The sequence below is a fragment of the Ctenocephalides felis genome, unplaced genomic scaffold (assembly GCF_003426905.1).
Source record: "Ctenocephalides felis isolate EL2017-DRISC unplaced genomic scaffold, ASM342690v1 CF-g0.4_SCAFFOLD_03570, whole genome shotgun sequence".
Lineage (NCBI taxonomy): Eukaryota > Metazoa > Arthropoda > Insecta > Siphonaptera > Pulicidae > Ctenocephalides > Ctenocephalides felis.
In genome coordinates this window covers 27,047,885-27,061,978 of record NW_020539724.1, presented here as the reverse complement: position 1 = coordinate 27,061,978, position 14,094 = coordinate 27,047,885, and the positions used below count along the sequence as shown (strand labels likewise).

At 30.2% G+C, this 14,094-nt stretch overlaps 1 non-coding gene across 1 annotated transcript; it reads right to left on the bottom strand.

The window, feature by feature from the left end:
- Positions 1-11,596: 11,596 nt before the first annotated feature.
- Positions 11,597-11,809, bottom strand: LOC113383925. The gene has a single exon (XR_003367881.1). It is a non-coding gene; the product is annotated as a small nucleolar RNA U3 (small nucleolar RNA).
- Positions 11,810-14,094: the final 2,285 nt, after the last annotated feature.

Here is a 14,094-nt window from a genome sequence, read left to right as displayed (position 1 = left end):
TAGCTTCTGATAATATTTTAGGTAAACATTATCGTATGCACCCTTGATGTCACTAAAAAGTGCCACAACATACTTATTTTTCGCAAAGGATATATGTAAGTCACTAATAAAATTACTTAAACTATCCTGTGTTCCCATACCCTTCCTAAAGCCAAATTGACTTTTTGGTAGTATTCCAAATTTTTCACCCACCACTCCAGTCTTCTTTTAATCATTCTGTCCTTAATTGCCAAATTATCCAATAATTTTAGTCATATCTGTAGATGTGAATGTATAAATGAATGATTTTTTGTTTATTTACGACAAAAACATTGATTTTCCAAATTAATACACGAAAAATCGTCTGCCTTTGTGATTTATAGCATTCGATATAAGTATTTGAAATTGAAATCTTTTAAAAGGTATAACAAATTCAGAAAGATTTAATATATAGCATTCGCGGTATAGGTACAATACTACTTGAATTTTTCTACCCAAAATAATTGCTTCAAAAATGTTGCCTATAATTTTTATAATTTCGTACTATATTTTAACTGGCTTCTAGTAATTTTAATATCTAAATTAGGTTAAAGTTCATATTTGAAGTGAATTAATTTGTCAAATCCTGTTCACATGTGTTCTATTCAACCTACGATAAACAAAATTATTGCAGTAAATAGACAGGAAAAAGCGCGTGCTCTGCGATTTTTTTTACTATGCTCCAATTTTCTTGATATTTTGGAAATAGGCTAATCTTAATCTTAAGTTCAGAAGTGAAAACAATTTGCACTCCTTCACCACTCCCGGCATTAATTGAATTATAACTCTTTAAATTCTGATTTTCAGAACCTGTCACATATTATTTTAAAGGTAATTAAATGACCTACAACTTTCTTTATCATAAATTTTACCGTAGCTTTTTTATTTTGAAACGGCGAAGGGTTAAAGGGCTTGAAAGACTCTCTGGTTTACTGTCGCGCACTTTTTAAACAATTATAACTCTATAAATATTTGTGTAACAAAAAAATAATAAAAAGCAATAATTAGTCAGAAAAAACCCATAAATTTCAGGGATATAATAATGAGAAATTGGTTGTTTTTTATGTATTTTTTTTCATGAAATCGTGAGTTTTTTTGAAAATCGTTTGTACTAAAGTTATGGTATTTTCTAGATGGAATACGATTATTTTTAATTTTGGTGGAAATGGCACACATAAACTATTTGATTCAAGTTAAAAAAAAATTGTATGCGTCTTTTATTTGCATGATAGCTCACTCATTTTACATGTAGAAATACTCATTTTAAAGCTTATTTTGAGGACTATAAAACCCCATTTTTATATATAGCTTAATATTGTTCCTAGAACACTATAAAACAGTGATTTATTAAGATTTTAATTTATTAGGTTGTCAAATATCTCCCTTCCGCTTTTTTGCTCTTGGTTTATAATACAAAAAGGCGGAAGGGAGATATTTGACAACCTATATATAATTTTGGTCATTTCATTATTTTTGTCAAAATGTATATTTCTGAATATATTAGCAAACAGCGCTTTTAATTTTTCTTTAACATTTAGTTAAAAAATAATAATCTGTCAAATTGAATTTTAATATAGTGTACGTAATTACATTGAACTGACATTTCACAAACGTGAGACGCATGCGCAGAACTGCATCACTTGTCAGACGCATGTTGACTGTATTTAATTATATTTTTTAATTTTTGGCACATTTCAGCTGCTTTTCGACAATAATAATGTAGACATTATATTTCCCTTATTTATAATCATGAATTTATTATATCTTAATATTGCCTTAGCCCGTGGGGTTCTTGCCGATTAACTCTATACATCGTGTACTGTGTTTATCTTACATAATAACATGTTCTGTATATGCAAGTTTATGTTAATTTAACAAATCCATGTAAAAAATGTTAAAAGACAGGAAATAAAGAGGCTTATTTATTTATTTATTTATTTATTTATTGTCTTAGCTTATAAGTGAATAGAAATATTTGACAAATGACAGTCTTCATTTTTTTTAATGTCAAACTAAGCTTCAAACATTTTCAAGGTCAAACAATGATAAGCGGTTTTTTGTAATTTTTTCCATTTATTTCTACAATATAACTATATTTCTATGAATCTAAAAAATCTAGAAAATTTCCCGAACAAACTTCAGGAAGATTCATGAAAATCCGAGTTATAGTTCAGGAGGATTAATCATTCATACATAGTTACAGAAGAATTTTATATAAGATAATAATATATATATATATATATATACTAGATGACCCGACAGACGTTGTCCTGTACCCAATTCTGCATTTTTTCAATATCCTGTACTAATATTTACCGTTCAGTTAAAATTAATAATTATTGTTTTTCGAATTACTATTTATATCAGTGATTCCCAAAGTGGTCCATATGGACACTCAGGGGTCTATGATAGCTTTCAAGAGGTCACGATTGTTGATCACAATACACCTCATCAATACTCATTTTATTATTATTATGAAGTCAATTATGTCTTCACTTGGACTTTACTTTGAATGTATAATACAAAAATAAATTAAATGAAAAAAAAATTGATATCGGCTAAATAAGGAGTCCATGGCAAAGTTAAAGGGGTCCACGACACAAACAAGTTTGGGAACCTATGATTTACATCAATAAATGAGTGACTGTAGAGCTGCTTAAAATAAAATGATGATTCTCAATTCCCACAGTTAACACATTAATTATCCCTTTAACAAATATTGAAATATGTTCAATAATATTATATAATAAAAATTAAACACTGCAATTTAAACCACAAATTTATTTCCAATAGCTCAATTTATTTTAATGTCAAGGGTTATACAATTTTTTAGTCAAACTTGTAGGTGTGGATGAAAAAATGAATGATTTTTTGTTTAGTCACGACTAAAACATTGACTTTCCAAATGTATCACACAAAAAATCATCGCCTGCCTTTGTGATTTATAGCATAATTTACACGTGTTGAAAATTGAAGTTTTAAAGGGTATAACAAATCCAGAAAGAATTAATAAATAGCATTCCCGGTAAAGGTACAATATCACATTGGTTTTTTCTACCCAAAATAATGGCTTTAATAATGTTGCCTATAATTTTTATATATTTGTACCATATTTCAACTGGCTTTTAGTATTTTTTATTTCTAAATAACATTTTTCTCACTAATAAATTTATATACATTATTACTTAAGTTTATATTTGAAGTGAATTAATTTGTCAAATCCTGTTCACATGTGCTCTATTCAACCTACGATCTACAAAATTGCAGTAAATGGAGAGGAAAAAACCGTGTGTCGGAAATAGGCTAATCTTAATCTTAAGTTCAGAAGTAAAAACAATTTGCACTACGTCACCACCCACCGGATTAATTGAATTATAACTCTATTAATTCTGATTTTATCAATACTTGCAATACACTATTTTAAAGGTAATTAAATGAGCTACAACTTTCTCTATCATAAATTTTACCGTAACTTCTCTTATTTTGAAATGGCGAAGGATTGAAGGACTCGAAAGACACTCTGGTTGTACACTATCAATATTTGTGTTACAGAAAAATAATAAAAAGCAATAATTGGTCAGTAAAAGACCTTGAATTTTCATTTATATACCATTATACGTATTTTTTATTTTTTTAAATAGATTTTTTTTCATGAAATCATGAGCTTTTTGGAAATCCTTTGCACTAAAGTTATGGTATTTTCTAGAACCCGTCAAAATCTCTTAAACCAAGTTGATTCCAGAGGGAATACGATTATTTTTAATTTTGGTGGAAATGGCACTCAAAAACTATTTGAACGAAAAAAATATTGTATGCATCTTTTATCTGCATGATAGCTCACTCATCTTACACGCAGATGTACTAATTTTAAAACTTATTTTGAGTACTATAAAACCCCATTTTCATATCTAGCCTAATATTGTTCCTAGAACAATTTATAGAACACCGATTTATTAGGATTTGATTGATATAATTTTGTTCATTACATGATTTTCGTTTAAATGTATATTTTTAGAAATAATTGCAAAAACGATGAAAAACGCAAAAAACAACAAATTTTCAGTAGCCAGTAACTTGAAAAGTAATTTATTTTTTGAAAAACATTATTAAACATTTTTCTATTCTAATTAGTTCTTTTATCGATATCCGACGTTAGTTTGAAAGAGATACAATTGAACCACTGAAAAGAGATGTCATCCCCCCGGGAAGTGGCAAATGATTCTAAATTATTTTTATTTTTAAACTTGAGAGTAAGATGAACCTAATTCCAAAATTTCTTGCAAATTGAAGCACATTAAAAATATTCAGACCCAAAATGCTCCATTGTCTTGAGTAAATATTTCGTATCCAATGCCAAACATATGAATTTTAGACACAATGAAACTTCTAAATAATTGTTTGAATAAATAAATTATTTTTGTATCGTGGTTTAGTAAAGTAAGGCAAAACACGACTGCATTTAAAAGTTAAAAAATAATAGTTAGTCAAAGTGAATTGTAGGCTATAAGCGATCACTGACAGACGCATGCGCAGACTGCATCACCTGTCAGATGTTGACTGTATTTTATACTAAATCTTATATTATTTTAATTTTTGGCATATCAGCTTCTTTTTGGCAATAATAATGTAGTCCTTACATTTTTCTTATTCATAATCATAAATATATTATATTTAATATTGTCTTAGCCTATAAGTGAATGGAAATGTTTGGCAAATGACAGTCGTCTTTTGTTTTTAATGTCAAACTATGCCTAAAATATTTTCAAGGGCAAGCAATGATAAGCGGTTTTTTGTATTTTTTTCCATTTACTTCTACAATCTAACTATATTTCTATGAATCAAAATATTCTAAAAAATTTCCCGAACAAACTTCAGGAAGATTCATGAAAATCCGAATTATAGTTTAGGAGGATTAATGAAACTTACATTGTTACAGAAGAATTTTATATATAAGATATATATATATATATATATATATATATATACTAGCTGACCCGGCAAATGTTGTTTTGCTAAATAAGGTATATTCTAAACCATTTCTATAGAATCAAAAATATTAATACTTTAAGTGTATAAGGATGTGTTGTTTGAATGCTATATACAATGAGGTATTATAGAAACAATAAAACCATGAGTTTGTCTATATTTTGTCAATATAATCAAACTGCAAGTTTTATACACTTTCTATAGAAAACATCGTATAATCCAATCCGAGTCTTTTTTTATCTTTCGGCTTAATAATTACGTTTCAAGTTTTTCAGATTCTTTTTGGATTCTGGATTTTGTGTATAATTGTAAATAATACTACTGAGCTTATACAAAATTTTCAAATTGTTGCGAGGAGAGATAAAAAATGAATTAAGTATTTCTTCTTGGACCTGCTTTTTGAAAGGTTCCAAGTTACATTCGATGAATTAAAGTAAATTTAATAAAAAGTATGTATGTAGAGCAGGGCGACACACAAAAGTCCAATTTGACTTTGAGCAAATATAAACTATATTGTGAAAACCATAACAATTATAGCACAACAAATAACACATATCAAACAAACAATTATCTGACTACGTTCAGTAATCTGACTTCTACTTCATCATTGTAGAAATGTGCTTTTTCGATATCTTCCAAAAATTTGTTATCTAGACCTTTTTATCCTATATGCGGAGTAACTTGTAACGGGCAGGTGGCAAAAGGTTTAAAGCCTTATTATAATTTCCATGGTATTTTACAAAATAATTACATTTTTAACTAATGCTAAAACTACCAACGGAAGAAAATACTTTTATTGCGGATTTTCAAGGATTACCGTTTATCTCCCCCATTTCAAAGATTATCGTTTTCAAATCAAGTTTGTAGCTGGCTATACATCTTTTTTCCTCTAATTTCAAATATTGTTGTTAAACAATGCTTAACTTTACTGATTTTTGGCACATCGGTGGTGGATTTTTTTAATCCTGGGTCTTCATATATTACTATCTATTCTGCGATAAATTCTGGGAAATTATAACTGGAAAAATGTTATTCGACAAAATGTCCATTTGATCGATACCAAATTTAGGTTCTGAATTTAGATAACATAAATAAAAAATAATATAACCTAGAAAACGTTTTATAAATACTAATGAGTATATAATTATACAAATGAGATCTTTTAGAGCACCGTGTTTGAGAAAAATATGCCAAAAAGTGCATTTTCATATTAACATATCAAAAAGTTGATATTTTGAGTTTCTAGTAACACTTGCGGCCCATTTACTAACGTTTTTGTATATAAGTAAAACTACAAACAAAACTACTTGCTACAAATTTATCATAAATAAATAATATTCGCGTAAAACATCCTATTAAACGTAATTGAACATCATCTGTCGAAAGCGTTTGACATTTCACGAAATTGCCACCGTCCATTGTTTTATTTAAATTACGCTTCTACAAAAATTTTAAAATTAAAAATGTAAAGTTTCTACGCGGATTTGAAATATTTTTTCACCTTTTGGACTTTCTCTGGATTGGCACGAATTTTTCAAGACTAAGACTGGCCAAATCGATTCAGCCGTTTTCGAGTTTTATTCGAACATTTGAAAGAGAGCTCCAATTTTATATATAAGTCATAAATAAATAATATTCGCGTAAAACATCGTATTAAACGTAATTGAACATCATCTGTCGAAAACGTTTGACATTTCACGAAATTGCCACCGTCCATTGTTTTATTTAAATTACGCTTCTACAAAAATTTTCAAATTAAAAATGTAAAGTTTCTACGTGGATTTGAAATATTTTTTCACCTTTTGGACTTTCTCTGGATTGGCACGAAATTTTCAAGACTAAGACTGGCCAAATCGATTCAGCCGTTTTCGAGTTTTATTCGAACATTTGGAAGAGAGCTCCATTTTTATATATAAGTCATAAATAAATAATATTCGCGTAAAACATCGTATTAAACGTAATTGAACATCATCTGTCGAAAACGTTTGCATTTCACGAAATTGCCACCGTCCATTGTTTTATTTAAATTACGCTTCTACAAAAATTTTAAAATAAAAATGTAAAGTTTCTACGCGGATTTGAAAATATTTTTTCACCTTTTGGACTTTCTCTGGATTGGCACGAATTTTCAAGACTAAGACTGGCCAAATCGATTCAGCCGTTTTCGAGTTTTATTCGAACATTTGAAAGAGAGCTCCAATTTATATATAAGTCATAAATAAATAATATTCGCGTAAAACATCGTATTAAACGTAATTGAACATCATCTGTCGAAAACGTTTGACATTTCACGAAATTGCCACCGTCCATTGTTTTATTTAAATTACGCTTCTACAAAAATTTTCAAATTAAAAATGTAAAGTTTCTACGTGGATTTGAAATAGTTTTTCACCTTTTGGACTTTCTCTGGATTGGCACGAAATTTTCAAGACTAAGACTGGCCAAATCGATTCAGCCGTTTTCGAGTTTTATTCGAACATTTGAAAGAGAGCTCCATTTTTATATATAAGTCATAAATAAATAATATTCGCGTAAAACATCGTATTAAACGTAATTGAACATCATCTGTCGAAAACGTTTGACATTTCACGAAATTGCCACCGTCCATTGTTTTTTTAAATTACGCTTCTACAAAAATTTCAAATAAAAAATTTAAGTTTCTACGCGGATTTGAAATATTTTTTCACCTTTTGGACTTTCTCTGGATTGGCACGAATTTTTCAAGACTAAGACTAGCCAAATCGATTCAGCCGTTTTCGAGTTTTATTCGGACATTTGAAAGAGAGCTCCATTTTTATATATATAAGATATATATATATATATATATATATATATGTATAGGATAAGGTTGCACAGCCCTGGCGCACCACGTCAGGTTGCGCGTCCCTGTCATGCACCGTTATCCTATGGTATAAAACCACAGCGCAGCAATACTCGGCCCTTCACTTGCCTGCCTGAACTCACAGTGGATTCAAGGAGTAGAAGACAGTACTTCGCTACATATATATATATATATATATATATATATATATATATATATATATATATATATATACATATATATAACTAATGGTGTATGGCATCGTGCCTTAAGGCAAATTGCTGGAACTTCCCGTACCGTAACGAAATGATCGTAGAATATTAAATGTTTTCAAATAGATTAATATAAATACTGTAACGTTTTCTAATATTTATAAGAATTATATAAACTGAATTGCAGAGTTATAGTTATTTATTTAAAGTATATAAGTGAGCTTCAGAACTTTAATAAGAATTTAAATTAAAATCTGAATTATTTTTGATATACAAAAAAATTTTGTTGAAACAAAATGACATAATTTTTGCATGACATAATGACATAATGGATCATTCAAATCGGATGATCTTTGTTCTCTCAAAAACTCGATTTCTAGTTTTTGCACTCTTTATTCCGTATCTCCAAAGCAGCTAGATCTGCCTCTGCCAAAAAATAATCAGCACATCTCCCCATCAATAGAAATCGAATGTTTTTGAACCATTCAAAACGGTTGATCCGTGCGCCTGAAAACGTAAACGAAAAATTGTATCCATAGACAAAGACACTCATTTTTTCTGAGGTACACCAAAATGTTCAGAAACCTTCAAAACGTGAAAAAATGTCAAAATTTTTAATATCAATTTTTGATTACAATAACTTACCCAACTGGAAGTTAATAAATAAAACTTAATCAAGCAGAGTAAAAGCGGATAAAAGATTTTATCTCATATTTCTAATAGAAATTATTTAACTAATTAACAATATTTCTTACAAAATTATATAAATTGAATTGCAAAGTTCGAATTGAAATATATAAGAGAGCTTTAGGATTTTAGCTAGAATTAAAATTAAAATGCAAAGCATTTTTGACGTTAAAAAAAAAAATTTAAAACAAAAAAATATTCATACTGCCATCAACACAAACAATTTTTTTTTTTTTGAAACATTCGAATCGGATGCTTCAAACTCTCTCGACTCTCAAAAACTGACATGTTTTGCTCTTTCAGTTCCGTATCTAATCTATCTAATCGAATATTTTTTAACCATAGCTGGGCATTAACTCGTCAATCCGTTAATCGTTAATTAACGAAGTTAACATTTTGATTAACGGATTAACTTTTAAGTTAACTTTTAAAAATGTTAACGGACATGTTAACTTCCGTTAAAATGCGAGAAGTCCGTTAATCGTTAATCCAATGCCTACTATTTACCGCACGGCACAGCTTTAGCCAATGCCTTATTAAACGGCATAGAGAAAAGATTTGGACTACTCCTGAATGATGAACAGTGCCAACTTGCCGCGGCGTTTCACCCAAAGTTTCGGTTAATGTGGCTGGAAACGTATTACAGCAGTAGAGAGGAATGCAGTAAGAAAATGCACGGAAAAAAGGTAGAAGATGCCTTATGGCAAGAAGCAGCGAAAAATTCGAAGGACAGAGATAGTTTAAGTGGCGGAGGGAGCAATGCGAGTAACAACGATGATGACGATAAGGAAGACTTTTTCAATTCTGTCACTCAGTCTATAGAAAAACCAAAGAGCTACAAACTCTTTAAAGAATAAAGCGCAAATTCTCGTTAAAATGTGGCTGGATATGAAATCAAAAGACTCGTTCAACGATGCTGCATTCCTCGGGGAACAGATATTCATAAATCTATTTATTAAATACAATAATGCTATACCCTCAAGCGCTGCAGTTGAACATTTGTTTTCCACGGGTAAAGACATTTTGACACCAAAACGAGCCTCGCTTTCAGACGAGAACTTCAACATGTTAATGTTCATGAAGGGGAATATGCACCTTATGCCCGACGCTTAACCCGTCGCGCGTTTCCTATTTTTCGCAAAAACTAGCTGTAAATGGAATTCTGTCTTAAGGCATCGTTCCTTAAGGCAAATTGCTGGTACTTTCCGTACCTAAAATTATTATTTTTTTAAAAACGATTAACATTTTTGAAAAAAATTTACTTCGAAAAATAAGATTTTTGAGAAACTATAAACTATTGGACAAAAAATTAATTTTTTTTGAAAAAAAAATGTTTTCTTCATTTTGACATATTTTGGAAGATCTGAACTTTTTTCAAAGCAATTTTTACTGCTGTAGGACTGCATAGAGACAAAATATAAAACGCGTAAGCGTCGCGTCGCTGTCTAAAGGATAAACATTGGTAGGAAACCCATAGAAATGTAAATAAAATTTATACTTATTGTTTAAAATCTCTATAAAATATCTGATAATTTGATGTGCATATGTCTAATGATCATTTTGACCGCCAAATGGCATTTTTTTTACTTTTTTCATTAGATCCTCCGAAACCGCTAGACCTGCCTCATGAAAAATTGATCAGTCTTCATATTGTCAATACAAGTAAAATGTTTTTTGAATTATTAAAATCGGACGCTCCGTTCTCTTAAAAACTGAGTTACCGTTTTTGGCTCCATTTTGCCCCATATCTTCGGAACGGCTAGACCTGCCTTTGCAAAAAACTAGTCAGCACGTCTTTTCTATCAATACGAATCGAATGTTTTTTGAATTATTCAAATCGGTTGATCGTGTTCCCGAAATCGTCGACGAAAATTTGTATCCGAATACACATACATACACACACACACATACATCCATTTTTTCTAAGGTATGCCAAAATATTCAGAAACTTTTGAAACGTCGAGAAATGCAAAAATTTTCATTTTCGATTTTTTTGCGATTACTATAACTTGCCCTACGGGAAGTTAAAAAAAACTCTTTCTCTTTATTTAGAAAAAAATTCTTGTAAAAACAATATGCAATCATAAAAACGGAAAGTTGACCAATAGCGTTATCACGGTATGTGATAATTGTACCATTTTCCTTATACACACGGAAGTGTGCATAAAACGCGCGAGGGGTTAAATTACACATTTGAATTATACAAGTATTTTGTTTTATTCATAACCTGTTAACTTCCAGAACGTAAACTAATAAGTTTTTTAAGTTCACTAACGCAACGATATAAAAATGTAATTTTACACATATTAACGGATTAACGATTATGGTTAACTTGCGTTAATTCTTCCGAAATGTAACGCTTTAACGTTTAACGAAGTTAACTTTTTTTTGTAGCGGATTAACGATTAACGAAGTTAACTATTTGATTAACGGTGCCCAGCTATGTTTTTAACCATATATCAGATAATCCGTACGCCCAAAGTCATCGACGGAAAATTGTCTCCAGACACACATACATTGTTTCTTAAAGTATGTCAAAACGTTCAGAAATTTCTTAAACATGAAGATATGCAAAAATTCTCATTTTTGGGCCTTTACTTTAACTTACCATACGGGATGTTAATTATAATAATATCTTTGAAAATATAAAAAAAATCCTTCGTTTTTTCCAAAAACTGATCATTATCTCCATTAAAATCGTATCCACACAGAACATGCTCGCATACACATGCATAAGAAATGCTGAAATGCTCAAAAACCTTAAAACGTAAAAACATGCAAAAAAGTTTGTGAAAATTTATTTACGATTTTTAAGCAATTACTTATAAGTTATTACCGCTGAATTGTTATAAAATATATAATGTTTAAAGAGACCTCTCAGAAAGCATCACACCCATGACCAGAATCCACGAGGGATTTTGGCGAACGGTCATCGATGATGATCAAACTCCAAATGAAGTTCGATCACCTTTCTCACGCTCAGGGTGCGATGCTACGACTCATCGTCGAGGTCGCATCAACTCCACTTTTGAGTGAAGAGATTGTGAAGACATACTACAGAAATGATCCTGTGAAGTATGATCTTGCCCAAACGACGTTCCCGACCGAAACTAGCAAATTCTTTTCAGGTTTGTGCGGCGATTACAGGTTAACGTGACTCAGGTATACGAAGCGGAGACATCTACCGTTTCATTTTCAACTCTTGTTGTTTATAGAAGGAGTGTTGAACGTATAGTTTGGCAAAATGCGTTCGACTCTTACGGTTAGAGGAATGAGTTCTATAATGAGTTTATGATAGAACTTCATAATATATTATATTTTCTAATACAGTACTCCATATCATTTATACTTGTACCCGAAGGAGAAGTTTATGTTTTCATCAAAAAATCCGAATTGCTAATTTTATGTTTTCTCGACGTTTCAAGCCATTTTGAATCGAATGAGACCAAATTTGGAAAAAGTATGGTGTGTGTGTGTGTGTGACAGATTTTTTGCCGTAAATCGACGTTTTCTCAAAACGGCTGATGAATCGATTTCTAAAATTTAAAAGCCATTCGATGTATCTTGATGAGGACTAGCGTTTCTAACTTTTGTACGATGATCGGCCAAGCCATTTCTTTGTAAATTGCAGAAAAGTTTTTCGTCCACGTTTTAGGCTGCAATTCTGAATTGATTTTGAAAATTCAAAAACTGTTCGAAACATATTGGTTGGGAATCGACCTGATTAGTTTTGGTGAAGATCGGCCGGGCCGTTTTCTTGTAATAGAGCGTTAAAAAAATTTTTTTCGACGATTTTCATTTTTTTTTTGCGGTAGATACCATAGTCTTATAGATCATACTAAAATATTACGGTCCTGTGATAAGTAGTTTATTTAAAAATTCGTCAAAGTTTGCAAAAATTAGCGTCGTTTTCTTGACGTTTGTCAAAATTAGAACTTTCATCGACGTTTGTTCAAAAACGCTTGAACCGATTGCATAAATTTAAAAGCCAATCAATGTATTTTAATGTGGATTATCTTTTCTCAGATTTTTCAGCGATTGGCCGAGCCGTTTCTTTGTAATTTAAAAAGAAGTGTTAAACTTTTCGTCCACATTTAAGCTCATACTACCGAATCGATTTTAAAAATAAAAAAACTGTTCGAAAGATATTATTTGGGAATGATACTGATTGGTTTTAGGTGAAAATCTACCAAGCAGTTTTCTTGTAATTAACTGTTGAAAAAAAAAATTGAAGCCGATTTTTATGGAACTTTTTTTGGCGATGTGTATCATGGTCTTATAGAACTTACTGAAATATTACGGCCTTACGACAAGTAGTTTAATTTAAAAAAATCATCAAAATTTGAGAAAATGAGTAGTTTTTTGACGTTTGGTAAAATTAAAATTAGACAATTTACTTGGTATAGCGATACAGTGCTTAGTCTTAATGAACATACTAAAACATTAACGTCCTACCGAAACTGTTTCGAATATAAAAATTGTTGATTTTTGAAAAATTGCTTTTATAAAATAATCCGAGTTAATGTGTTCGTTCGTTTTTAATTATGGGTAATAAATCCACTCGGAATACTTGTAATCACTAATAAATTAATTTTTTTTTATTGATTAAGTAAATTATTTACACATATCGGGAAGTTCATGTAACTTGCCTCAAGGCTAAATACCAAACCAACTAGTTGGCAATTGATTTTGAAAGAGTATTAAATTATACAACTAACCTGATTGGGATACGCATTTTGGCACATTTCGGTTGTCACTACAGGTAATCTCACCTCTTGCAAAGTTTGACTTGTAGCTCCTTCTAAAAGTTGATATTTACGTTTCGTATAAAAGATATCAAAGTTTCAAAGGTTTCTGAATAATTTGGCATACCTTAGAAAAAATGGATATATGTGTGTGTGTGCGGATACAAATTTTTGTCGACGATTTGGAACACCAATCAACCGACTTGAATAATTCAAAAACATTCGATTCGTATTGATAAAGAGACATGCTGACTAGTTTAATTTTGATTTTATTGTTTTAGTTTTTCTGTTATCCATGGCAAATAAGCGCTAACTCTTATGTATACGCCAGGAAATCCAGGTTCTGCACATCTGTATCCATAAGATACCACTCCAATTAAATAGTAGATTGTTCTTTGACCAAAATTTCCAAATATTACCTGTAATAAAAGGAAGTACTATATATAAACTATTCTTTTGTTAAGAATACTTGATATGAAAGATTAAATATTTAAAATTTAAATGTTGAAATGAATAAATTATTGAAATGCATAACATCAAGTAAAAAAAGATTTTACAGATTTTCAAATCATTTTTATTGTTAGAACGTTTTGAAGTAAAATTTCACGTCATCATCATTGAATAT